Source organism: Felis catus, chromosome B1 (assembly GCF_018350175.1).
Source record: "Felis catus isolate Fca126 chromosome B1, F.catus_Fca126_mat1.0, whole genome shotgun sequence".
NCBI classification, from domain to species: domain Eukaryota; kingdom Metazoa; phylum Chordata; class Mammalia; order Carnivora; family Felidae; genus Felis; species Felis catus.
In genome coordinates this window covers 128,617,285-128,642,978 of record NC_058371.1, presented here as the reverse complement: position 1 = coordinate 128,642,978, position 25,694 = coordinate 128,617,285, and the positions used below count along the sequence as shown (strand labels likewise).

The 25,694-nt window shown below is 36.5% G+C and overlaps 1 long non-coding RNA gene across 1 annotated transcript; it reads left to right on the top strand.

The window, feature by feature from the left end:
* The first annotated feature begins 51 nt into the window (after window positions 1-51).
* LOC123385013 lies at window positions 52-19,268 on the top strand. Its single transcript, XR_006596949.1, has 3 exons — window positions 52-102; window positions 14,318-14,371; window positions 19,107-19,268. It is a non-coding gene; the product is annotated as an uncharacterized LOC123385013 (long non-coding RNA).
* The last annotated feature ends 6,426 nt before the right edge of the window (window positions 19,269-25,694 follow it).

The following is a 25,694-nucleotide window of genomic DNA, read 5'->3' as shown; positions in this document are numbered from 1 at the left end:
TGTCTCCTGAGGCACAGGAAACAAAAGCAAACATGAACTATTGGGATTTCATCAAAATAAAAACTTCTGCAGAGCAAAGGAAACAACCAACAAAACTAAAAGGTAACCTTAAAAATGGGAGAAGATATTTGTAAATGACATATCTGATAAAGGGTTAGTATTCAAAACCTATAAAGAACTTATCAAACTCAATACCCCAAAAAACCAATAATCCAATAGTTTAGAAATGGGCAGAATACATGAATAGACTTTTTTTTATCATAAAAAAAGATGCCAGTACTTAACACAAAGTTACAATCAAGAAATGGAAGAAAGACACTAAAAGGAAAGGAGAAAAAAATAATAACATCAAAGAAGCCAAGAAGAGAGAATTTGGGGTATAGAAAAGCTCTCATTTTCCCTCTGCTTTATTCAATTCCTCTAAGGTGGTATCTCATCAAAGAGTAGGATTCAAAATCACCTTGCATTTTTCTGAAAAATTTAGACTCCTGGCCCCACCCCACTACCACTGAATCAGAATCTCTGGAGTTAGGGTTCCATAAATCAGAATTTTTAATTAACTTTCCAAGTTATTCTGAGGCATGTGAAAGTCAAAGAAATACTTCTACAAACCTTAATTCAAATTCTATATATAACATTTTCATGACTTAAGCCATATGATAAAAAAGACAAAGAAAAAGCCTAGACACCCTTCAAAAAGCATTTTTCATAGTTGCTTGGAGAAAAAGGTCAGGCTTCAAAGGATTAAGCAGAGTATGAGTAGTGAAGCAATGAATGTCATAAATGTGGTTTCTTGGCAGTGAAAAGGACAGATATATAATTGCATCTAGAAGTTTCAGCAGGGTTAGTAAAGTGCTTTATTTTTTTCAAAATTAGATAGCGTAAAGACAACAAAGGACAAGTCAATAGAAAGATGGAATATATTAGTTACTTAGCTAAAGACAGCATGTGTTTGTAGGATACCAGTTGAAATCAGTAGACTTACTGAATTGGTTTTAATTATATTTCTATAAAAAGTGCTTTATGTGAATCTTTACTATACAAAAGTTATTTCACCCAAATTACATATCTGATATATTACTTTTTCAATATGTTATAGATTTGGGTAATAAAAAATCTTTAACTGATCAATCAGGCATTTATGGAATACAATTATGTAGTTAGAAATATGTTCTCTGTAGAATCAAAAGTTTAAGAAAGCGTCTTTATTCTCAAAGAGCTTAAAACCTGTCTAATGAAAATAATGATAATAATAGCTAACATTTATTAAGCACTCATAGGGACCTTTCTCACATTCTTTGTCTCACTTAATCCTCACAGCTATATAATGAGGAAGGTAAATTCATCAGCGTTATCTCTATGCTATAGATGAGGGAACTGAAAGACAGGAGTTTTTTTTTTTTTTAATTTTTTTTCAACTTTTTTTTTTATTTTGGGGACAGAGAGAGACAGAGCATGAACGGGGGAGGGGCAGAGAGAGAGGGAGACACAGAATCGGAAACAGGCTCCAGGCTCCGAGCCATCAGCCCAGAGCCTGACGCGGGGCTCGAACTCACGGACCACGAGATCGTGACCTGGCTGAAGTCGGACGCTTAACTGACTGCACCACCCAGGCGCCCCAAAAGACATAGGCGTTAAATAACTAACCAGAGACACAGAGTAAGTTATAGGAAAAGATGTAAAATAAGTCCCCAAATCTTGCTTTTAACCATTGAGTTATTCCATCTTCCCTGGGCAGATAGCAAAATCCAACAAAAATGAAAATACATGTATGTATTATAAAGTGTGGAGAGACAATTTATCCCTTAATGCTGAATTATATAAGTTAATTATTTTGCTCAGAGAAAAGTTATGAGCTAGAGCAACTGAGATGAGTTCATGAGGAATTACAGATAAGAGATTTCAGAGAGAATAGAGCAGACTTGGCTCCATTGCTCACTTCCCGTTACTTCACTATTTTTTTGTGTGTGTTTCTTTTTAAACACAATTTCAAACTCACCAAAAAGTTCATAAGAAAGGTCTGGGTATATTTATATACCGTGTTCCTCATTATTTATTTGTATTACTTACATTTTGTCTCATTCTCTCTCTCTCTCTCTCTCTCTCTCTCTCTCTCTCTCTGTCTCTCTCTCTCTTCCATTTTAGCTCAGCTTCTTGAGATCTGTGCTTTCAATATGAAGAATTGTGACCTAAAAGGGTGTTGTCTGATGCCCATATATCAAAATACAATTGTGTAACAACACAGGATAACTGGTATAATCTACCCATTTAAAACGAGGAAATAGGAGACTCACAGCAATCACTGTCCATAGCAGATTTTCAATGCAGTCTGGCACATATTGTCATTTCCTTGATTAGGCTCAATTATATCCCTAGAGATTGCTCTCCATGGCTTCTTGCAATTCTTAGCCTTTTTATTCTGCTTTCTGAGATGTCCATCTTTTCTCATAATAAGTGCACCTTGTTTGCAACTGAGAAGGGATTTAGCTTATTTCCTCCTAAAAAAAGTTTGGGGATCCAAATGCTTCTTCATTTTATATGGTCTATCTTCATTTCGGTTCCATTTGCTACAATTCTTATAAAAATCTCGTGGGTTTCTTATGCAACAATTTATAAATACACTCAACTAGACAAAAGCAATATCAACAATTCTCTTAGAGATAAGCCTTACTCTTAAATTTCCCTTTGAGACTGCCGTGGGGCCACATTTTTAAAATCCTTATAGGACTCCTCTGGCTTTGATCTTTAGCCTAATAGCCTTATTTAATGAGAATTGTCTAATGTCTAGAAAGTCTGGAAATAAAAAACAGCTTTATTTTTGGCCCCAGAAAGTCTTGGTTCCTATATACTTAGCCATTTATTGTTAGTATATCTTTCTCCTCTCACATTTTATCATAGAGTTGGAAGAAGCCAGGTGACACCTTCAATATTAATCTTGGAAACATCCTTCACATACATCATCCCTACCTATCCTAACACTATTGAAGGGAATGCTATGGTCAAACTCTCTACCAGTTCATAACAAGGGACTCTTTCCTCCAATTTCCAATAATGCCTTCCTTCTTCTTCCTTCAGCTACAGACTTTGCTAGTCCCTTTACCCTTTTCAAATACTTTTTGAATTCCTTCCAGATATAATATAGTTTGTATTTCTGTGGTGTCAGTTACTATTTTTCCTCTTTCATTTCTAATTTTCTGTAGTTGAGTCCTTTCTACTGTATCTGTATGTCCTTTCTACTCTGATGCAAAAATTAATAAAATCTATAAGAGTTTATTTCTGGACTCTGTCTTCTTTTCCATTCATTTATTGGTCTGTCATCATATCAGTGTTACATTGCCTAAATTGTTGTAGTTGTGTAGCAATTCTTGAATTCATTGTAGAGATTTATACATTGTTTAAGCTTACTCTTAAATATTTTTATATTTTTACACTGTTGCAATAAAATCCTTTTCAATTTATTTTCCAATTGTTTGTTTCTACATTTGAATTTATAAAGTTGACCTTGACTTTTGAGGTATCACTGAACTCCTGTAATAGTTCTAGTAGTTTGTCATTGTTGCTGACTCCTTAGGCTTTTGTACATAAATACCGTGTCATCTGTGAAGAAGGACTTTTTTTTCTTTTCCAAATATTATATAGTCTTTTTCTTTTTCTTATAAGTAACTCTGCCCGCATCGGTTTCTCTGCTGTCAGCACAGAGCCTGCTTCAGATCTTCTGTCTCTCTCTGCCCCTCCCACTCTTTCTCTCTCTCTCTCAAAAAGAAATAAACATTAGCAAATAACTCTGGCTTAGGACCTCCACTAGAATGTTAAATCTCACTACAGAGAGTATATAGCTTTTCCTTTCTCTGGATCTTAGAGGGAAAGTCTTCCATATTTTACTGTTAATTGTGATAATAGTTATAGGACTTTTAAAAGGTACAAATAAAAACAAAAACAAAACAAACAAAAAGGATTTGTTGATGTCCTAACTCCCAGTAGCTCAGAACATGAGTTTACTTGGAAATAGGGTCAGTACAGGTACAATTAGTTAAGAAGAGGCCATGGTGTAATGGGCTTAGCTTCTACTCCAATATGATTGATGTCTTTATTAGAAGATAGACAGGTGAAGACAGATACACACAGGAAAAGCTCATTATTTTTATTTTTTTAGTTTATTTATTTATTTTGAGAGAGAGAGCACACGTGAACAAGAGAGGGCAGAGGGAGAGGGAGAGATGAATCCCCAGCAGGCCTTCTGATGTCAGTGCAGAGTCTGATGGTGGGCTTGATCTCAGGAACCATGAGATCATACCCTGAGCCAAAATCAAGAATCACACACCCCCAGGGAGAACTCTTTGTGAAGACAAATGCAGAGATTGAAGTTATGCAATTACAAACTAAGGAATGTTAAATTAGCAAGAGGCAAGGAAGACTGTCATAGGTTTCAGGGGGAGCCTGGCCTTGGTAATTCATTGGTTTCAGACCTCTAGACTCCAGAACTGTTAGGCAATAGATTTCTGTTGTTTTAAGACACGCAGTTTGTGATACTTTGTTGTGGCAGCCCAAGGAAACTCCCTATCTGATTGAGGAAATTCCTCTTATTCTAGTCTGCTAGGTTTTTTAAAATCAAGAATAACTGATGAACTTTTACCAAACGCTTTTTCTTTTTTTCTGAGTACCAGTCATGTTTTGTTGGATGTTAATTCTCAATTAGGGTATTCAAGGATCATGGTCAGGAACGCAGAATGTGCCTCCACACGGTGCCTTCTTCAGTATTATTTGCAGGCTGCTCATGTGTGAGTTCCTTGTAACAACAGCAGTAGTTGAGCAGTACATAAGCTGCCAACACCATAGATACCAGCAACGCCCCTTTCTTCACATTAACATATTTGCTGTAAAACCAGAAGTAAAACACTCCAGCAATGCCTTTAGGGGTGAAATCCCACATCAGTATGGAGCTTGGCAGCTCTCTTAGTTGGACATCCCTGAGCTTCTTCTCCACGGGTACGGATGATGTCATCTTGGAGTCCTGGGTGTTCCCTATCTCAAATGCTTTTTTGACAACTATTGACACAATTATTGATACACGTTTTTGATACAATACAATGTTTTTTTCTACATTATTACCTTAATATGATGATTTATATTGATTGATTTAAAATCATAAAATAACATGAACATGAAATAGTAATGTTTTTATGTTTGTGTTTTACAAGTATTGATGTTCTGAAAAGGCTTGTATGTGTATGTTCAAAAGGGGTATGTTAAATACTACTCCTAAATTAATTATTTTCTAGAACTTACCAGTAAAGTCATCTGGGTATTTATATGTTTTTGTAGAAAGGTTTTTAATAATAAATTCCATTTTTATAGATCGTAGACCTTTCAGGTTTTCTATTTCCTCTTGAGTAAGTTTTGTTAAGTAGATTTTTCAAGAAATTTGTCTGTTTCATGAAAAACTTAAATACGTTGATACAAGCTTTTGTAATGTTTCATTGTTGTCTTTTTAAGTCTCTCTCTCTATATATGTACACATATATATGTGTATGTATATATGTGTGTGGTCTGTATGTATTTCTGCTTCTTTTTGTCTTAACTGTAGCTTTGATTTTCTTGTCTTTTTATATGCCTGAAATTTGTTTGTGTGTTAGATATTGTGGGTCCTAAATTATAAGATTTGGAATTAGCACCTACCCTTAAAACACATGAATTCTATTTTGCAACACAGTTAAATTTTTGATAGCTCATTCTGGATATTATTAGGCTTATTTCTTGCTGTTTTAAAATGGTTCTGAGTTTTAAAATTAGTCCTAGGACTTGCTTTTATTTATACATGAAAATTATCCTAAGGCATGACGATTCTGGGGCTTCTACAGAAACTGATTTGCTCTGTGTGGTTTTTGTATTCCAGCTGTACTGATATCCCACATTTCCCAGGACTGCATAACCCTGTAATAAGTAATCTCTGTCACACTGTGAAGGCTCAGGTTTCTCCCAAGGTCGTGTGCTGAATCTTCACATAGATTTGTTGTCCCTCTTCTCTGGTATCCAGCCTTGAAAATTCCAGCCCCTTCAGAGTCAGAGGTCTGCATAAAATGAAACTTGAGCAAATGGAGATGTCTGATAGAAAGTTAATTCTTAAAAAGTAATTATTTATATCAGCTAAAATAATCAGAATGGTAACTATCTTAGTAATCTTTTCTTGCATAACTAAACTTTTCAAAACACAATGGCTCAAAGAAATAATTAATTATTATTGTTCACAAACTTATGGGTCAGTTGGGCAGTTCGTGTGATCCGGTCCAGGTTCATTTGATTTCATTTGGGTTTGTTCATGGCTCTTTGGTCAGCTGGTGGCAGATGGACAAGTTCAGGCTTCATTCACATGTGTAAGCTGGTTCACTATCAGCCATGATGGCAGGGTCACTTTCCTTATCAAAAATCTACCTCATGTTTGTTAACACGATGATGGCCAGTTTTCAAAAGAGAGGAGGTTAGATGAGACCTCTTGAGCTTAGTCTCATACCTAGAATAACATCACTTCTTTTCTGACATTCTGTGATTAAATAAAATCATGAAAACTGGCATACATTCTTCTTCTTCTTTTTTTTTAAATATAATTTATTGTCAAATTGGTTTCCATACAACACCCAATGCTCATCCCAACAAGTGCCCTCCTCCATGCATATCACTCACTTCCCCTCTCCCTCACCCCCCATCCGCCCTCAGTTTTCTGTATTTAAGACTCTCTTATGGTTTGCCTCCCTCCCTCTCTGTCTGTAACTTTTTTTTCCCCTACTCCTACCCCCATGGTCTTCTATTAAGCTTCTCAGGATCCACATAACAGTGAAAGCATATGGTACCTGTCTTTCTCTGACTGACTCATTTCACTTAGCGTGATACCCTCCAGTTCCATCCACGTTTTTACAAATGGCAAGATTTCATTCTTTCTCATTGCCAAGTAGCATTCTATTGTATATATAAACCACATCTTCTTTATCCATTCATCAGTTGATAGATATTTAGGCTTTTTCCATAATTTGGCTCCTGTTGAAAGTGCTGCTATAAACATTGGGGTACATGTGCCCCAGCATCAGCAATCCTGTATCCCTTGGGTAAATTCCTAGCAGTGCTATTGCTGGGTCATAGGGTAGTTCTATTTTTAATTTTTTGAGGAATCTCCACACTGTTTTCCAGAGTGGCTGCACCAGTTTGCATTCCCACCAACAGTGCCAGAGGGTTCCCGTTTCTCCATATCCTCGTCAGCATCTGTAATCTCCTGATTTGTTCATTTTAGCCACTCTGACTGGCATGAGGTGGTATCTCAGTGTATCTCTGACTGGCATGAGGTGGTATCTCAGTGTGGGTTTGATTTGTATTTCCCTGATGATGATGTATTTCCCTGATGAGCATCGTTTCATGTGTCTGTTAGCCATCTGGATGTCTTCTTTGGAGAAGTGTCTTCTTCATGTCTTTTGCCCATTTCTTCACTGGATTATTTGTCTTTTGGGTGTGGAGTTTGGTGAGTTCTTTATAGATTTTAAATAGTAGTCCTTTATCATATATGTCTTTTGCAAATATCTTTTCCCATTCCGTTGGTTGCCTTTTAGTTTTCTTGATTGTTTCCTTTGCTGTGCAGAAGCTCTTCATCTTGATGATGTCCCAATAGTTCATTTTTGCCTTTAATTCCCTTGCCTTCGGATGTGCCAACTAAGAAATTGCTGCGACTGTGGACAAAGAGGTTGTTTCCTGCTTTCTCCTCTGGGGTTTTCATGGTTTCCTATCTCACATTCAGGTCTTTCATCCATTTTGAGTTTATTTTTGTGTATGGTGTAAGAAAGTGGTCTAGTTTCATTCTTCTGTATGTTGCTGTCCAGTTCTCCCAGCACCGTTTGTTAAAGAGACTGTCTTTTTTCCACTGGATACTATTTCCTACTTTGTCAAAGATTAGCTGGCCATACATTTGTGGGTTCAATTCTGGATTCTCTATTCTATTTCACTGGTACATGTGTCTGTTTTTGTGCCAATACCATGCTGTCTTGATGATTACAGCTTTGTAGTAGAGGCTAAAGTCTGGGATTGTGATGCCTCCTGCTTTGGTTTTGATCTTCAAATTACTTTGGCTATTTGGGGTCTTTTGTGGTTCCATACAAATTTTAGGATGGTTATAGCTTTGAGAAGAATGCTGGTGCAATTTTGATTGGGATTGTATTGAATGTGTGGATTGCTTTGGGTAGTATTGACATTTTAACAATATTTATTCTTCCAATGCATGAGCATGGGATGCTTTTCCATTTCTTTCTGTCTTCTTCAATTTCCTTCATAAACTTTCTATAGTTTTCAGCATACAGATCTTTTACATCTTTGGTTAGATTTATTCCCAGGTGTTTTATGGTTATTGGTGCAATTGTGAATGGGATCAGTTTCTTTATTTGTCTTTCTGTTGCTTCATTATTAGCATATAAGAATGCAACTGATTTCTGTACATTAATTTTGTATCCTGTGACTTTGCTGAATTCATGTATCAGTTCTAGCAGACTTTTTGTGGAGTCTGTCAGGTTTTCCATGTATAGTATCATGTCATCTGCAAAAAGTGAAAGCTTGACTTCATCTTTGCCAATGTTGATGCCTTTGATTTCCTTTTGTTGTCCAACTGCTGATGCCAGAATTTCCAACACTATGTTAAACAACAGTGGTGAGACTGGACATCCCTGTCGTGTTCCTGATCTCAGGGGGAAAGCTCTCAGTTTTTCCCCATTGAGGATGATGATATTAGCTGTAGGCTTTTCATAAATGGCTTTTATGATGTTTAAGTATGTTCCTTCTATTCCGACTTTCTCGAGGGTTTTTATTAAGAAAGGATGCTGAATTTTGTCAAATGCTTTTTCTGCATCGATTGACAGGATCATATGGTTCTTATCTTTTCTTTTTTTAATGTGATGTATCACATTGATTGATTTGCGAATGTTGAACCAGCCCTGCAGCCCAGGAATTAATCCCACTTGATCATGGTGAATAATTCTTTTTATATGCTGTTGAATTCAATTTGCTAGTATCTTATTGAGAATTTTTGCATCCATATTCATCAGGGATATTGGCCTGTAGTTCTCTTTTTTTTTGCTGGGTCTCTGTCTGGTGTAGGAATCAAAGTAATGCTGGCTTCATAGAATGAGTCTGGAAGTTTTCCTTCCCTTTCTATTTTTTGGAACAGCTTGAGAAGGATAGGTTTTATCTCTGCTTTAAATATCTGATAGAATTCCCCAGGGAAGCCCTCTGGTACAGGACTCTTATTTGTTGGGATATTTTTGATAACTGATTCAATTTCTTCACTGGTTATGGGTCTGTTCATGTTTTCTATTTCTTTCCATTTGAGTTTTGGTAGTTTGTCGGTGTTTAGGAATGTATCCATTTCTTCCAGGTTGTCCAGTTTGCTGGCATATAATTTTTCATAGTATTCCCTGATAATTGCTTGTATTTCTGAGGAATTGGTTGTAATAAATCCATTTTCATCTGTGATTTTATCTCTTTGTGTCCTCTCTCTTTTCTTTTTGAGAAGCCTGGATAGAGGTTTATCACTTTTGTGTATTTTTTCAAAAAAACAACTCTTAGTTTCATTGATCTGTTCTACTGTTTTATTTGTGGGGATTTTTAATTCTATATTGTTTATTTCTGCTCTTATCTTTATTATTTCTTTTCTTCTGTTGGGTTTTGGGTCTTTGCTGTTCTGCTTCTAGTTCCTTTAGGTGTACTGCTAGATTTTGTATTTGGGATTTTTTTTTGTTTCTTGAGATAGGCCTGGACTGCAATGTATTTTCCTCTTAGAACTGCCTTTGCTGCATCCCAAAGTGTTTGCATTATTGTGTTTTTGTTTTCATTGGTTTCCTTTTTTTTTTTTAATGTCTTCTCTAATTGCCTGGTTGACCCATTCATTCTTTAGTAGTATGTTCTTTAACCTCCATGTTTTTGGAGTTTTTCCTGTAGTTGATTTCAAGTTTATTAGCATTGTGATCTGAAAGTGTGCATGGTATGATCTCAATTCTTTTATATTTATTGAGGGCTGTTTTTTGACCCAGTGTGTGATCTATCTTTGAGAATGTTCCATGTGCACTTGAAAAGAAAGTATATTCTATTGCTTCAGGATGTAGAGTTCTAAATATATCTGTCAAGTCCATATGGCCCAGTGTGTCATTCAGGGTCATTGCTTCCGTACTGATTTTCTGCCTAGATGATCTGTCCATTGTTGTAAGTGGAGTATTAAAGTCCTCTGTAATTGCCACATTCTTACCGATAAGATTGCTTATGTTTGTGACTTCTTTATATATTTGGGTGCTCCAAATTGGGTGCATAAACATTTATAATTGTTAGCTATTCCTGGTGGATAGACCCTGTAATTGTTATATAATGCCCTTCTTCATCTCTTGTTACAGCCTTTAGTTTAAAGTCTAGTTTGTCTGAAATAAGTATGGCTCCTACAGCTTTCTTTTGACTTCCAGTAGCATGATAGATAGTTCTCCATCCCCTCACTTTCAATCTGAAGATGTCCTCAGGTCCAAAATGAGTCTCTTGTAGACAGCAAATAGATGGATCTTGCTTTTTTATCCAATCTGATAACCCACGTCTTTTGATTGGAACATTTAGTCCATTTACATTCAGTGTTATTATTGAAAGATATGGGTTTAGATTCATTGTGTTATCTCTAGGTTTCATGGTTGTGGTGATGTCTGGTCCTTTGTGGTCCTTGCAACATTTCACTCACAGGGTCCCCGCTTATGATCTCTTGTAGGGCTGGTTTAGTGGTGATAAATTCCTTCAGTTTTTGTCTGTTTGGGGTAACTTTTATCTCTCCTTCTATTCTGAATGACAGCTTTGCTGGATAAAGGATTCTTGGCTGCATATTTTTTCCTGTTGATCACATTGAAGATTTCTTGCCATTCCTTTCTTGCCTGCCAAGTTTCAGTAGATAGGTCTGCCCTTATGTGTCTACCTTTGTATGTTAAGTCCCATTTATCCCTAGCTGCTTTCAGAATTCTGTCTTTAAACAGTATGGTGGTTCCTAGAAAAATTAAAAATAAAACTACCCTACAACCCAGCAATTGCACTACTAGGTATTTATCGAAAGGATACAGGTATGCCATTTCAAAGGGGCACATACACTCCAATGTTTATAACAGCACTATCGACAATAGCCAAAGTATGGAAGGAGCCCAAATGTCCATTGACAGATGAATGGATAAAGAAGATGTGGTATATATACACACAATGGAGTATTCCTCAACAATCAAAAAGAATGAAATCTTGCCATTTGCAACTATGTGGATGCAATTAGAGTGTATTATGCTTAGCGAAATTAGTCAGTCAGAGAAAGACAAATATCATATGACTTCACTCATATGAGAACTTTAAGACACAGAACAGATGAACACAGGGAAGGGAAGCAAAAATAATATAAAAACAGGGAGGAGGACAAAACATAAGAGACTCTTAAATATGGAGAACAAACAGAGGGTTACTGGAAGGGTTGTGGGGGGGGGGATGGGCTAAATGGGTAAGGGGCATTAAGGAAGCTACCCCCGAAATCATCGTTGTACTATATGCTAACTCATTTGGATTTAAATTTTAAAAAATAAATAAATAAATAAGAGGAAACAAAAAAAATTCTCTCTTTATCCTTGTATTTTGCCAGTTTCACTATGATATGTTGTGTGGAAGATCGATTCAAGTTACATCTGAAGGGAGTTCTCTGGGCCTCTTGGAATTTCCATGTCTATTTGCTGCCCCAGATTGGGGAAGTTCTCAGCTATGATTTCTTCAAGTACACCTTCAGGCCCTTTCTTTCTCTCTTCTTCTTCTGTAATTCCTATGATATGGATATTGTTCCATTTGATTGAATCACTTAGTTCTCTAATTCTCCCCTCATGATCCTGGATTTTTTTATCCCTCTTTTTCTCAGCTTCCTCTTTTTTCCTAGTTTTATCTTCTAATTCACCTATTCTCCCCTCTGCCTCTTCAGTCTGTGCTGTGGCCACCTCCATTTTATTTTGCACCTCATTTGTAGCATTTTTTAATGCCTCATGACTATATTTTAGTTCCCTGATCTCTGTAGCAATGGATTTGCTACTGCCTTCTATGCCTTTTTCAAGCTAAGTGGTTAATCTTATGACTATTATTATAAATTCTTGTTCAGTTATATTGCTTATATCTGTTTTGATCAATTCTTTAGCTGTCACTTCTTCCAGGAATTTCTTTTGAGGAGAATTCTTTTGTTTCATCATTTTGGTTAGTTTTATGTCCCTTATGAGTTTTAAAAGCTTGACATGTGCTCTGCACCTGTGAGCACTGCTATATTAAAGGGTAGTCGTACCCTGTCCAGGGCCTGGCCCTTCAGGAGGTGTTTTTTGAAGAGTGTTACTCGCTCTCTGTTGTTGTGACTTTGGTTATTTTATTTCCTTACTCATAGTGATGTTTTGGACCCTCTACCAGGTGTGCTTTGATTTGTTCCTTGAAGTAGCCCTGGAAAGGAAAACAAACAGACAAACAGGAAACAAAAACGCGCAAACACACAGACAAATGAAACAAACAAACAAACAAAAAACAACCCAAAAGTAAAAAACCAGGAACACCAGCTACAAGTAAAGGACAGGGTGGAGGCAGTGCTGATGGAAAAGCACATACAAAGAGAGAAATGACAGGGGTGGGGAAAAAGAAAAAAAAATAAACATTGACCAGGCAGAGAGACTAAATGGCTTAATCCTGAGAGAGAGAAAGGAAAATATAAAAGGAGGCGGGGAAAAAGAAACAACGATAAAGTTACCCAGACAGGGAAACTATATAGCTTGATTATTCCAGAGAGAAAGGAGAGGAAGAAGGAGGTGTAGAACATGTATCAAGTGAATGGATTAAATATACCTGCTTAAACAAACCAACAACCAGAGTAACCAGCCTAGAGGAAGGAAGAGATAAGAAGGAGAAAATGAAAGAGGAATATATAAGTAAATAACAAGAATTGTCCTAGAATTAATCCAGGCAATGCAGCAGCCCTGATCTGGAAGAGGGGGCCAACCGGTTCCTAAGCATCTATCCTGCTCTAGTAGATACGCAGTGACCCGGTGTAGAGGGGCTTGGTCTGGTGTAGGCGGGTCCCGCCTCCACTGTGAACCCCTCAGACTGTTCCCTGAGGCCCTGCGTTGGTGGTGGTGGGGAGAAAAAGGCGACGCCCAGTCTCTTCTCCAGTGACCCCATGGACACCGTTGGAGTCATCGTCACTGGGCCCCTGCTGCAGACAGGGAGGTCTGTCTGGCTCCCCTGACTCCTATCCTATCCGCTGTGCTTGGCTGGAATTCAAACTCCCACTTCGTGCGCTCTGGCACTGGGGAAGCGCCTCTCTATGCTGCCTGATTTGTGGCCCTGGCTGGTTTTGTCCTGTGCAGCATCACATTGGGGAGGTGACCGCTTTCTCCTACTGCGGATTGTGCCCCTGACCTACCACCGAACCCCGGGGGAGGGGGGGCTCCCCTCCTCCCCAGGTTGGCAAACTGGGCCCCAGGCCCCAGTCTGAAGATAGCCCCACAGTTAGAGATGGGATCCCTCCCCTTCCCGGTCCCAGTTTTTTCTCTTCTCCAGATGCAGCCCTACACTTCCCCAGCTGCTCTTTCTCTTCCCTTTTTCTCTCCACGGAAGGGGATCCCTCCCCTCCGGGCCCACGCAGCCCCATTTTATCTCCCCCAGCTGGCAATCAGCCATGTATAGGCTGTCAGGTTGTTCCGGTGTCTCCCTGTTACACTCATTCTCTTTTCCTCCCAGACTCTCAGGGGTTCAAAGTCCTTTGTCTTCAGCTCTTCTTTGAGAGATGCAGGAAGTATGGATCCCCCTACTTCTCTGCCATGTTGCCCCCCCCCTTAGATTATACTTCTTAATACGAGGAATTGCAAAGGCACTTTGAAAAGGTATGGATAGAGGGAAGGGAAAGGAATTGTGTCTATATTTTCAATATTATACATGCCCAACATTCCTCAATTTGGGGAGGATACAGTTAAAAAGTTAAGATAATGGCTTCTGTTTGTTTTTGGCAATGACAGAGTCACTGGTACTAGACTTGCTCTCCTTTGAAAAATAACTATAAAACTGGACAAATAGATGAAGCATAGTTTTTCACACATTGAAAAATAGGCTAATTGATTGACTGTCAGCTGTGGCAACAGAATCACTTTTATCATCCAAAAGCCTAACTCATGCTTGTTAACATCATAACATTAACCTTCATGATGCCATGAAAATGTAATTTCTGCCTTTCCTGAAGCAACACTATTAAGCTCATTATTTTTCATTTATTCTACAGATGAATATGACTTTTGCGCTTCCAATGAAGTCCAGAGCTTTCAGTTTGTTCCAGGTAACGATAGCATAATGCTTTTCTCCTAAAAAAGAACATCCTATATTGATGCCTCACATATACCTAAGCCGGAATCTTCATTTCTCAAATGTAGCACACTGACTGACTGGATTATGTAGTCACTTTCATACTGATTTGATTGCAAGCTTGGTGGAAACGTTCACTCTAACTTTTCAGCATTTTTGCTTTAGAAAAATTGAGAAAGAGGAGAATTTTATGTTTGATACTATTCCATACCCTTTTAAGTACCAGCATTCTGAATGTTGACAACTGATTACTCTCTGGACCATTTCTGTCTCCATTCCTGGCTCTGGATATATTAAAATCATTTTCTTAACAACAACATAATCTACCAGTTCTTAATTTTGAAGAGAGTTGTTTTCAGCTTGCCACCATAGAATTAAAATACCCAATTCATGCTCATATCACTTGTCCTGGGGGATTGGATTCCATTTTAGTAGAAGAAAATTACTCAACAAAATGATTCTGTGATTAGTGAATATCAGCAATAGTAACCAGCTGATACGAGAGCTTCATGGTGTGGCCTTGAGATGACAAATGCCTGCCAACTTTGATCCTGCTTAGAATTAACTCTGGCTGTTAGAAAAAAAAATAAAACCCAAATATATGAAGAGGCATTATTCTATTTCCCATAGAATGGAGCAAATAAACTCTACTTATTATTTAAATTATCTGCAGAAAAATTTAAAGATACATGTGATTCCTCTTCTGTTATGTTAATCTAATAATCTAAATGGTTTAAATAGGAAGGTTCAAGTTATGATTATTATTCTCTGACATGAGAAATATTGTTTAGGTAAACAAATATTTTTCACTTTTGTGAATTGCCTCAGGATTTAACCTATTTGGATATGTAGAAATGGAATTTATTTTATATCACCCCTAGTGCATTAATAAAAATTGGAAATGTGTTTCTTTTATGGTAATACTATTGTGTGGATAATGTTCTTAGTAATAAATATTCTGTAGTGCTTTGATTCTTAAAGTTCTGGGTATTAGTGCCCAATAACATATTGACACTTTTATAGAATTGAAGCTGTTACTTGAGAATACTGAATAAATTTAATTAACATTTTTAATACCTAAAACTGCAAATACAAAGAGAATTTTTATAGTTAATATTCTAGCACAACTTTCCTCATCAGAGAGAACTTGATTAGTATTTTTCTTTTTCTGTACATATTCATTCATAATTAATATAGAGCTTTAACTTGCTAATAAAATTACTCTAACCCTCGCCTTGAATAACGTTAATACAGGAAAAATATTTTTATACTTTAAGAAAATAATTGTTGTGATCCCACTATCTGAAGATCACAAGAGGATTGCTATGTTTTATGAACATTCAAATCCAGCATTTATTATAATGTGCATATTTTTGTTAGTTTTTAAATATCTTTAAAATACTTAAACAGGATCATAACGTTCTTTTTCAAAAAAAGAAAAGTAAAAATTCTAAAGTCTTACTAAAATTTGAGGTAGGAACAAAGAGGATAAGTAAAAGCAAACAAGGAGGTATAAGAAAAAGCAAGATTCACAGGTGAGGTAAGCAATTGTTTGTGTGTGTGTGTGTGTGTGTGTGTGAGAGAGAGAGAGAGAGAGAGAGAGAGAGAGAGAGAGAGAGAGAGAGAAACAGAGAGAGAAGGGAAGAGAGAGTTTGTGTGCACATAACACCTTATGGATTATTCTATCCCCTTCTATGAAGCAGCATAAAAGAGGTGTAACAGAACTTCTGACTTCTGACATATTTTACTCCCAAATTTTCCAAAGAAAAATATTAAGCATGGCATTTCATAGATTTAAAAAAAGTAATTAATCATGCTGTCTTAGATACTGTCCAGAATCCCAATGATCACTCTATACAGAAAGAAGATAAAGAAAGACAAATGGAAACTGTCCAGTTTGTATCATATAATGTCTCCTTTTTCAAAGACTTTCTTTACCCTACAGCTTTCAGGTGAGAAATGTAAATTTCAGAATTTTTGTCACAAATTATTTCACAAATATAATTGGGAAAGCACTCTCTTCCCTCCTTAGAGACTTCCATTTATTTTTATCATGAAGTTAAAATCTTGATATATGTCTATTTTTCAAGAAAGATTGAAGTCTTAACATTAATAAAGAGATAAAGAATTTAAATATCATCAATTGCTATTATGTACATATTTATTAATTAAATTTATTAAAGAATATTCGTGATTTTACCCTTATATGCTGAGAAACAGCTAAATAGTAGAGTCTTGCTTCAATTGGAAGGAATAGAAGGAAAATGTATTCCCCATAATAGGGAATCTGTTCATTACATACTAAATTTACCTTGATTATCAATCTCAATGGCCAATTCTTTGACGTATATCAACTGGTCAAAAATATGCTTACAGTTCTTCCTGTAGATTTTGGTAGCTATTACTCATTGGCTTAAAATAGAACAGAAGAAATACCAGTAATATAACCTAAACAGCCATATCTTTAAACATTTGAGAAGTATTCCTTCCTTATTGAATAAATCTCTCAATTCTAAACCATTTGAATCAAAACAAAAAAGATTCAAATTTTAACCCTTTATAAGTGTAGCACATGTAAAGTTCTTAATTGTAATATCACTTAAGAGATCATTTTTCAATTGGAATGATTTTTTAACCTATATTTGTTGTTTATAATCTTTTTTAATGTTTGTTTATTTTTGAGAGAGAAAGAGAGACCGAGTGCGAGTGAGGGAGGGGCAGAGAGAGAAGGAGACACAGAATCCAAAGCAGGATCTGGGCTCTGAGCTGTCAGCACAAAACCCAATAGGGGACTCAAACTCACTCACGAGCTGTGAGATCATGACCTGAGCCGAAGTCAGATGCTTAACCAACTGAGCCACCCAGGTGCCCCTAACCTATATTTAAAAATACATTTCACTTATATCATATGAATAGTGCAAGCGATTAAAATATTTTATTTTATAAGGCTATGGGGACATATCTGTGTGGGATTTGAGAATGTTTATCTGGAAATTTAATTATTCAATAGGGGGTGGTGAATTGCTGCTCTTTTACTATGGTTACTGATGAAACAATATCTTCCTTATTAAATTTATTTCTTAAACCATTACAAATAATTGATCATGTTAGTTAGTTGTCATATCATCAGAACTATGATTCTTTCTTAATTTATGATAGAAATACTGTACAAAAGGGAAAATAACAACTGTAATGATGCTGTTTGTCATGGTAAAATATGGATCCAAATTCTAAGAGCAAATTATGTTTAATGCATCAAAGACTATTTCAGGCAGGTTATAACATTTTTACTCATTAGATGTTTGATGGGATAGAAGTTTTCAATTGAAGTGAAACGCTTAAAAGCATAAAGTTGAACAAAAATCAAAATGGCTGCACAAATGCTTCAGCAAAGCTTTATTTTACATTTTTTTTTCAACGTTTATTTATTTTGGGGACAGAGAGAAACAGAGCATGAATGGGGGAGGGGCAGAGAGAGAGGGAGACACAGAATCGGAAACAGGCTCCAGGCTCTGAGCCATCAGCCCAGAGCCCGACTCGGGGCTCGAACTCATGGACCGAGAGATCGTGACCTGGCTGAAGTCGGACGCTTAACCGACTGCACCACCCAGGCGCCCCAGCAAAGCTTTATTTTAAAGTAGCCTTTTTCCTCTCTTCTGCAAAGCTCCCTTCCTCCCTTCGTAGCATTTTGCTCCCTTCGGTACCACCCCAAAGACGTGATGAACAAGTCTGGCAGTGCCTACATAATTCCTTTCAAAACTGTTATAGTCTCTAAGTCTAAAGTTCTCTTTTGGCCAGCAAAAGAGAGGCATGCAGGATGAAAAGCGAGAGATGGCTCATGTCCTGGAAAAGACAAGAGCCCCTAATAAGGATCCTTGCCCCGTTTTTATTAGGATCAGAAGGTTTGCAAATATGGCGATGGATGTGCACAAAGAGAGAATGAATCTGTGAACATTAACTTGTGGAAGTGAGGGAAAGGGGGTCTTGAAGATATTTGGGGTTAGGAGTTTGAGTTAATACAAAACAAAATCCTGACACCAGGCAATCAGGCAGAAGGTTGTTTATAGCAGACATGAGGCACCACCTCTGTTTATCTTAGCTAGCCTAGGGGATGAGACAGGTAGGGCACATCACCTCAGAGTTAACAAGTCACCCTTCTTTTGTTAATTATCTCCACTCTGGGCAACTTCATCCACAGTGCAGTGCAATGGTCTATAGCCCAATTTACCTGTTTACTTAACTTGGTCCTTCCCTCCTGGGAAAGCAGCTTTCTGTTATAGTACTAAATTGGAGGGCACTTCTGCCTTGAATACCTAATCTTGTTTATTTCATATACCTATGTATTGGGTGCCTTTGCACCTCCTATTCTTGGTGACTTTGCCCCTCCCTACTCTATTCTGGGGGACCCAGCCCCCCTTAACTCTATTCTAGGGGTCTAAGCCCCCTTCTCTATCATTATTCGCCTAATCTACTTACCCAAACTTGGGCATGAGCATCCTATGGTTTTGTACTTCTTTATGCCTTGTTAACCCATTGGTGTAACCCCAGGGGATTCCTAAGCTTATTCCCCACACAAAACCAGATAGATCCTGTATTTCTCTATAAAATACCCCAGACCCTTCCTCTGGGTGGGCTTGCAAAAGGCCTTAGCTTGCTGCAGCCTCCTTTGTCCAGCAAAGCAATAAAGCTCTTATTTCTCTTTATTTCAGACTGTCTTCATTTTTGTATTTTGGCTCTGAGGATGGAGTTCGGTTTTTGACAATACAAGCATGAAAAGAACTTAAGCCTGCAGAACTATGAAGAAGGAATGCATGATCATAAAATAGAAAACATATATTCGTTCGATGATAGTAAACATATATTAAGACATTTTCAATTTGTGTTTTCAGAAACTCACTGTGTGGTCCCTGTGAGTAGGGTATAATGTGGTGTTTAACCCAAAACTTCCTTCCATAGGCCTGATGTCATTGGCAAAGGCTATTATTTCAAAATGTATATGGAAGTTTGATGATTTGAACTGAAGTACAGTTGGAAGATGCTCACTTTTTGTTTTTTTTTTCTAATGAGTCTTGACACATGCTAAATTAAAATAAAAAAAGAAATGTAAGTGATTTATTTGTGAAAAACACATTCATATATTCAGTAAGGTTGTGACAGTTTTTAGACCTATTTAATTAATGATGGGATTTATTAAGTTGTTTCACTAAATGTTTCATTTCTTTTCCTATGGAGTTATGCTGGGGAAAGTGGGGAGAATAGTAATTTTTTTCTAGAAAACTTAAATGTTTTCCAGAAAATTCAATAGCCTCTATAGAAGTGCCCTTTCTAGTGAATTGAAAGTAGAAAATTAGATCAAATTATCTATGGAATATATATCAAGATTAATGAAGGATAAAATCAATCAATCAAACTTATATTAGAAACAGCGTTGGTCTAGTTGGGATGTGCCACTTGCCTGTTGGATTAACTTGGCATTTTATTCATGCTCAAGTTATTGGAATATTACAATTTAATAAATTTGTTAATTTAGTAATTATTAATAATTATTAGTTTTAATAATTAAGACATAATTTAGTGTAGATAAACTCTCCCTTTTTAGATATACAGTTTGATGAGTTTTTACAAATAAATACAATCCTGTAATCACCTTGTGATAATGTGATTTATAATAAATATAAATTTGGTCTTCCATTTGTGATATTGTGATTTATAATAAGAAATATAAATTTGGCCTTCCACTCCATTTCAGCACAGAGCTCCTAAAACTCTTGGTATTTCCTGTAGTAAGAGGACGGTTTGTCTTGTTATGTTAATGAGGTGATTTGGTGTGTTGGTTGCCAGGGGAACCAACCAAGTGATTAAAAGGTTAGAACTTTCAGTACCTCCTCAACCTCCAAGGAAGGGAGAGGGGCCGGAGGTTGAATCAGTCACCAAAGGCCAGTGATTTAATTAATCATGACCCTGTAATGAATCTTCCGTAAAAACCTAAAAGGATAGGGTTCAGAGAATTTCCAGGCTGGTGAAGACATGAAGATTTGGAGAGAGTGGATGGAAGTTCCTAGACTTTTCTCTGTACTTTGCCCTACCCGTCTTTTCCATCTGGCTGTTATTATGTTATAACTTATTGTAATAAGCCAGTAATCTAGTAAGTGGAATGTTTCTCTGAGTTCTGTGAGCTACTCTGGCAAATTAATCAAACCTGAGAAAGTAGTCTTGGGACTTTCTGATTTATAACCAGTTGGTCAGAAGCACAGGTATCAACCTAGGCTGGTGAGTTGCAGCTGAAGCATATGAACAGGTGTTTGGAGGGCAGTCTTGTAGGACTGAGCCCTTAACCTGAGGAATCCAATGTTATCTCCAAGTAGGTAGTATCAGAACTGAGTTGTAGTGTAAGATTCCCAGCAGGTGTCCTGAGAATTGCTCCTTGGTATGGGGACCCCTCCCCTCACTGGAATTAGTACCAGAACATTTATATGCCATTAAAAAGGAACGTTTCTGGGGCCCCTTGGTGGCTCAGTTGGTTTAGCATCTGAATTCGGTTCAGGTCATGATCTCACAGCTTGTGAGTTCAAGCCCTGCGTCTGGCTCTGTGCTGTCAGCTTGGAGCCTGGAGCCTGCTTCAGATTCTGTGTCTCCCTCTCTGCCCTTCCCCCACTCACACTCTGTCTGTCTCTCTCTCAAAAATAAATAAAACATTTTAAAATTTTTTTAAAAAAGAAAGAAAGGACATTTCTATCACTCTCAAAAGGTTCCTTAATGCCTCTCTGTAGATAATCTCCCATCATTCCCAGTCTCTGGAAACTAGTGATCTGATTTCTGGCTTTATGGTTCAGGCTTTCCCTGAATGTATATATATTGTACAATATATATTGCCTTCTGTGTCTCGTTTTTCTCTCCACGTAGGCTTTTGAGATTAATCTATACTATTGCATGTGTCAGGAGTTTGTTCCCTTTTGTTTTATGGATATGCAACAATTTATCTATTCACTGGTTTGAGGATCTTTGGATTGTTCCCAGTTTTGACCAATTACATGTAAAGTAGCTGTAAATATTCATATACAGGTCTAATTTTGGACATGTGCTTTTATTTCTCTTGGATAACTACATAGTGAGAATGCTGTGTCTAATGGAAATTGTATGTTTTACTTAATGAGAAACTTCTTGCAAAGGGACCATACCACTCTGCTTTCCTACCAGCAATATATGGCATTTCCATTTACTCCACATCCTTGCCAGCACTTTCTTTGCCATCCTCCCCTTTTTAAAAATTTCAGCCTTTCTCAGAGGTATATGAAAGTATCTAATTATTGTTTTAATTTACATTTCCTTAATAAGTAATAATATGGAACACTTTTTCAGTGCTAATTTGTCTTTCACCTCTCTAGTAAAGTGTCTCTTTAAATATTTTGACCACTTTTTTATTATGAGATTTTATTTTTTAGAACAGTTTTGGGCTTATCGCAAAACTGAGTAGAAAGTACAGAGAATTCCCTTATACTCTCTACCCCACACATATACAGCCTCCCCCATTGTCAATATCCATACCACAATGGTATGTTTGTGACAAAATGTGAACTACAATGACACATCATAATCACCTAAAGTACATAGTTTATGTTGGGATTCCCTCTTCTTGTCATATTTTCTATGGGTTTGTCAAATGTATAGTGGCATTTATCAGCCATTATAGTGTCATACAGACCAGTAAAGTCCTCTGGGCTTTTCATCTGTCTCTCCCATCTAAGCCCTAGCAACCACTGATACTTTGTTGTTTCCACAGTTTCCTCTTTTTTAGAATGCCATACAGTTGGGATCATACAGTATGTAGCTTTCTCAAATTGGCTTCTTTCACTTAGCAATACACATTTAAGTTTTTTCTATGTCTTTTCATGACTTGATGGCTCATTTTTTTTTTTAAGTACTACGTAATATTCCAATGCCTGGATGTACCATAGTTAATCCAGTCACTACTAAAGGACATCCTAGGAAATGTTTCCTCCTCTTCTGTATCCTAGAAGATTTGTGATGATTTGGTCTTATTTCTTAAATCTCTGGTATAATTCATCATCTGTTCCTGGGGGTTTCTTCGTGGGTTGGTTGAATTATTCAATTTCTGTAACAGATATAAACTATGGAGATTACCTGATACTTGAGTAAGCTTTCCAAAAGCTTTATTCTGTTACTTTTTACTCTGTATCCTTTTTTCTCTGGTTGATTTCAAGATTGGATCTTTATTTATTTATTTTTATTTTTTTTAGGAGTTTATGATGTGTTTAGGTACTTTTCATTTGTTTGTGTTTTTCACTTTTTTAAATAACCTGCTTGGAATTCTCTGAGATTCTTTAATCTTTGATTTATTGTCTTTCATTTTTTCTGAAAAATTTCCTTTATGATCTTTTCTAGTATTTCTTCTTCCCCTTTCTCTTTATTTCCTGCTATAAATCAAATCACACACATGTTAGACCATTTGATATTGTCTCACAGCTCCTGGATACTCTCTCAGTTCTTTTATTTTTCTTTTTGTTCTTTTTTTCTTTTTATGTTTCCTTTAGAATAGTTTATATCAACCTATTTTTAAGTTCACAAATTTCTTCCTCAGATATGTTAAGACCATCATAATAATTCTTCATCTTAGGTATCGTGGGTTTTGGGGGCGGAATGGAGGCAATTTTATTTGACTCATTTTAATAGTTTCCATCTTTCTGTTGAAATTCCTCATCTGTTCCATGTGTGTTATTTACCTTTACCACTATACCCTTTAACACATTAAATCAAAGTTATAATTATAAAGCCTCTTACTGATAGTTTGAACATTTGTATAATTGTTCAGTCTGCTTTTGCTATTGTTTTGTCTCTGGACGATGGCTTTTTTTTTTCTCCTAGTTTGTCTCACACTTTTTGAATGAATACTGAATATTGTCAATTGAAGAACAGTAAAGACTGAGGTGAAGAGTATTTATAGCTGGAAATGAATAAAACTTTTCTGTTACAATGGTAGTAAGTGAGTAATTAAGTTGGGTTTGGATTTTGTTGTTGATATATTGCCCTTTGAATTCCTTTAGGAATTCTCACTGTCTGAGCTATGTGATTAGGGTAAATTTGTGGTGTTAGAAGGTTTTCTCAGTTTTTCTGCTTTATTCTCAGTTTTTGCAATCTCTTGCACACCTGTCAAATTGTGAGTCTCTCTCTCTCTAATAGTGGTAGCCTTCAATTACTTTTTCCCTCTCTAATAGTGGTAGCCTTCAATTACTTATTACTTAATGCTAGGCTTCTGGTAGGGGCAGGAAGTGAGTTTTTGCTTCTTCTGATCTAAGATCGATCTTAGGCAATACCTACGTGCATGAGCATCAGGAAGGGGGCATTGTTATTATTCTTAACCTTCTTATCCCAATGAAAGCCATAGTCAGACTTATAGCTGGAAGTTCTTAAATGGGAGAGATACTTTATCCCCTACTTTCTCCCAGCAATAGGACATCTCTGCTTCATTTAGGCACAGGATTGTGACCGATAAAGTTTTTTTTGTCCCTCTCATAGGGGCAGACAATCTTGATTCATCACTCTCCCAGAAGCAGTTATCTTTTCTTGGTGCCTGTGTCAAGAAAGAGTTTACTGGCATTGCCCCAAAAGCTGATGAATTCTGCCTCTATACAAGTATTGAATCTATATGTGGTCCCTAGTTACAACAGACTTTCTTGTAACTTAAAGCAGCTTAAAGCTTTTTTTCGTCCTAATGAGAAAGATCCAGGAGAGTGGGCTACATTTTGAGGTTGTTCCACACCACCATGCTTGTAGCAGTTACAAGGTTTATCTGGTGTCCTGTTCTGCCCTTGTTCTTTCCCATGAGCACCCTGTGCAGATGCATAGAAAAGAGCTTGAGTGGATGTAAATGCCCCTTGTGTCTGCTACTCTGAGTTATTCTAAACTCTTATGCTATCCCACATTGAACCTTTAGTTCATTAAAATTTTTGCTGATTTCTTCTTACTTGCTACTATGGCAGTCAATTCTTTCTCTGTGCTCTGTGAAAGTGAAGGAGTTTTATATCCTGTTTCATATTAGAGGTGCTTGCCACTCCTTGGAACTTAGATTACTTTATTGTCTCACTACCTCACGTCTCTAATGGGTCAAGGGAAGTTTTATTTTTATAGAAAATACAGTATTTTCTTATTGTCAGGATCAGAGTAATGTTCTTCTTTAGCTTTCTACATCCTAAGCAGAAATGGAAATCTACAAAGCATTTAAAAAAGAAAACATGTTTACTGCTCAGCGATATATTTTCCTTCATCATAGAAGTTCAAAAGAGATATAGGAAATTCCTATTACGGCACAAAACAGAATCTCTCCCCAGATATGACATACCAACCTACTGATTTGCAATCTGGCTAATATAAACATCTGCAAGTAGAAGAGGGGAAAAAAGGTCAAAATATTACTTGGAAAACAGAAAATGGATTGCAACAGTGTAACAAACATTGCTCTTTCTGTATATAAAAAGGGAAATTGATGGTTATATAAATTTGGAATATTTGGGGTTGAACGCAGATTAATAATTTGTTTCCTAAAGGACTTCTCCATGTTTTTAATACGTGAATGTATGCTATGGATCTCTTACAGAAGAAAAGTCTATCTAGCATTTTGCAATCTGATGTGGCCACTAAATCAGCTTTTTTTTCTTAACAGAACAAAACAAAGTGTTCCACAGAGCACAATGAAAGAAATGCTGGTTTAGGTATTTCTAAGGCAGCATAGGAATCTTAAAACTTTTTAATATTGTCTCATTTTTACAACTTAGAGATTGTTGTGTCTAGTATTTCTGGGTTCAACTTGGTCTTGATGAATTTTTTTAAATGTGACAAAGCAGCAAAGTGTAAAGAAAGGTAGGAAACGAAGTGTTTACAGTGTGATTAATTTTACACTAGCCAATTTTAGATACATTCTATGAGATCTAATATAAACTTTAGTTTTTTTTTTTTCCTCTCCCTGAATTCTTTTTAGTCATATAAACTATACTGGAAATAAGTCAAGTTAAATTTGGACAGAGATTCATATTTGGGCTTCTGTTTCTGAGACAATTTTTATTATCATCTTCCAAAGGACTCTTTCCAAAACACCTTCCATCTTTTGTATGTCAGATAACTCCTATCTGAATTGTAAGCAAAGAGACTGACTAAATGGGTGAAATAATATTATGAACAAACCACTTTGATACCTTAGTAATAATCCACTTATTTTGGACTGGGTCAAGATGTTATTGTCTTATACTACATGAGTAATATTCTATAATATTTAATTTTTTTCC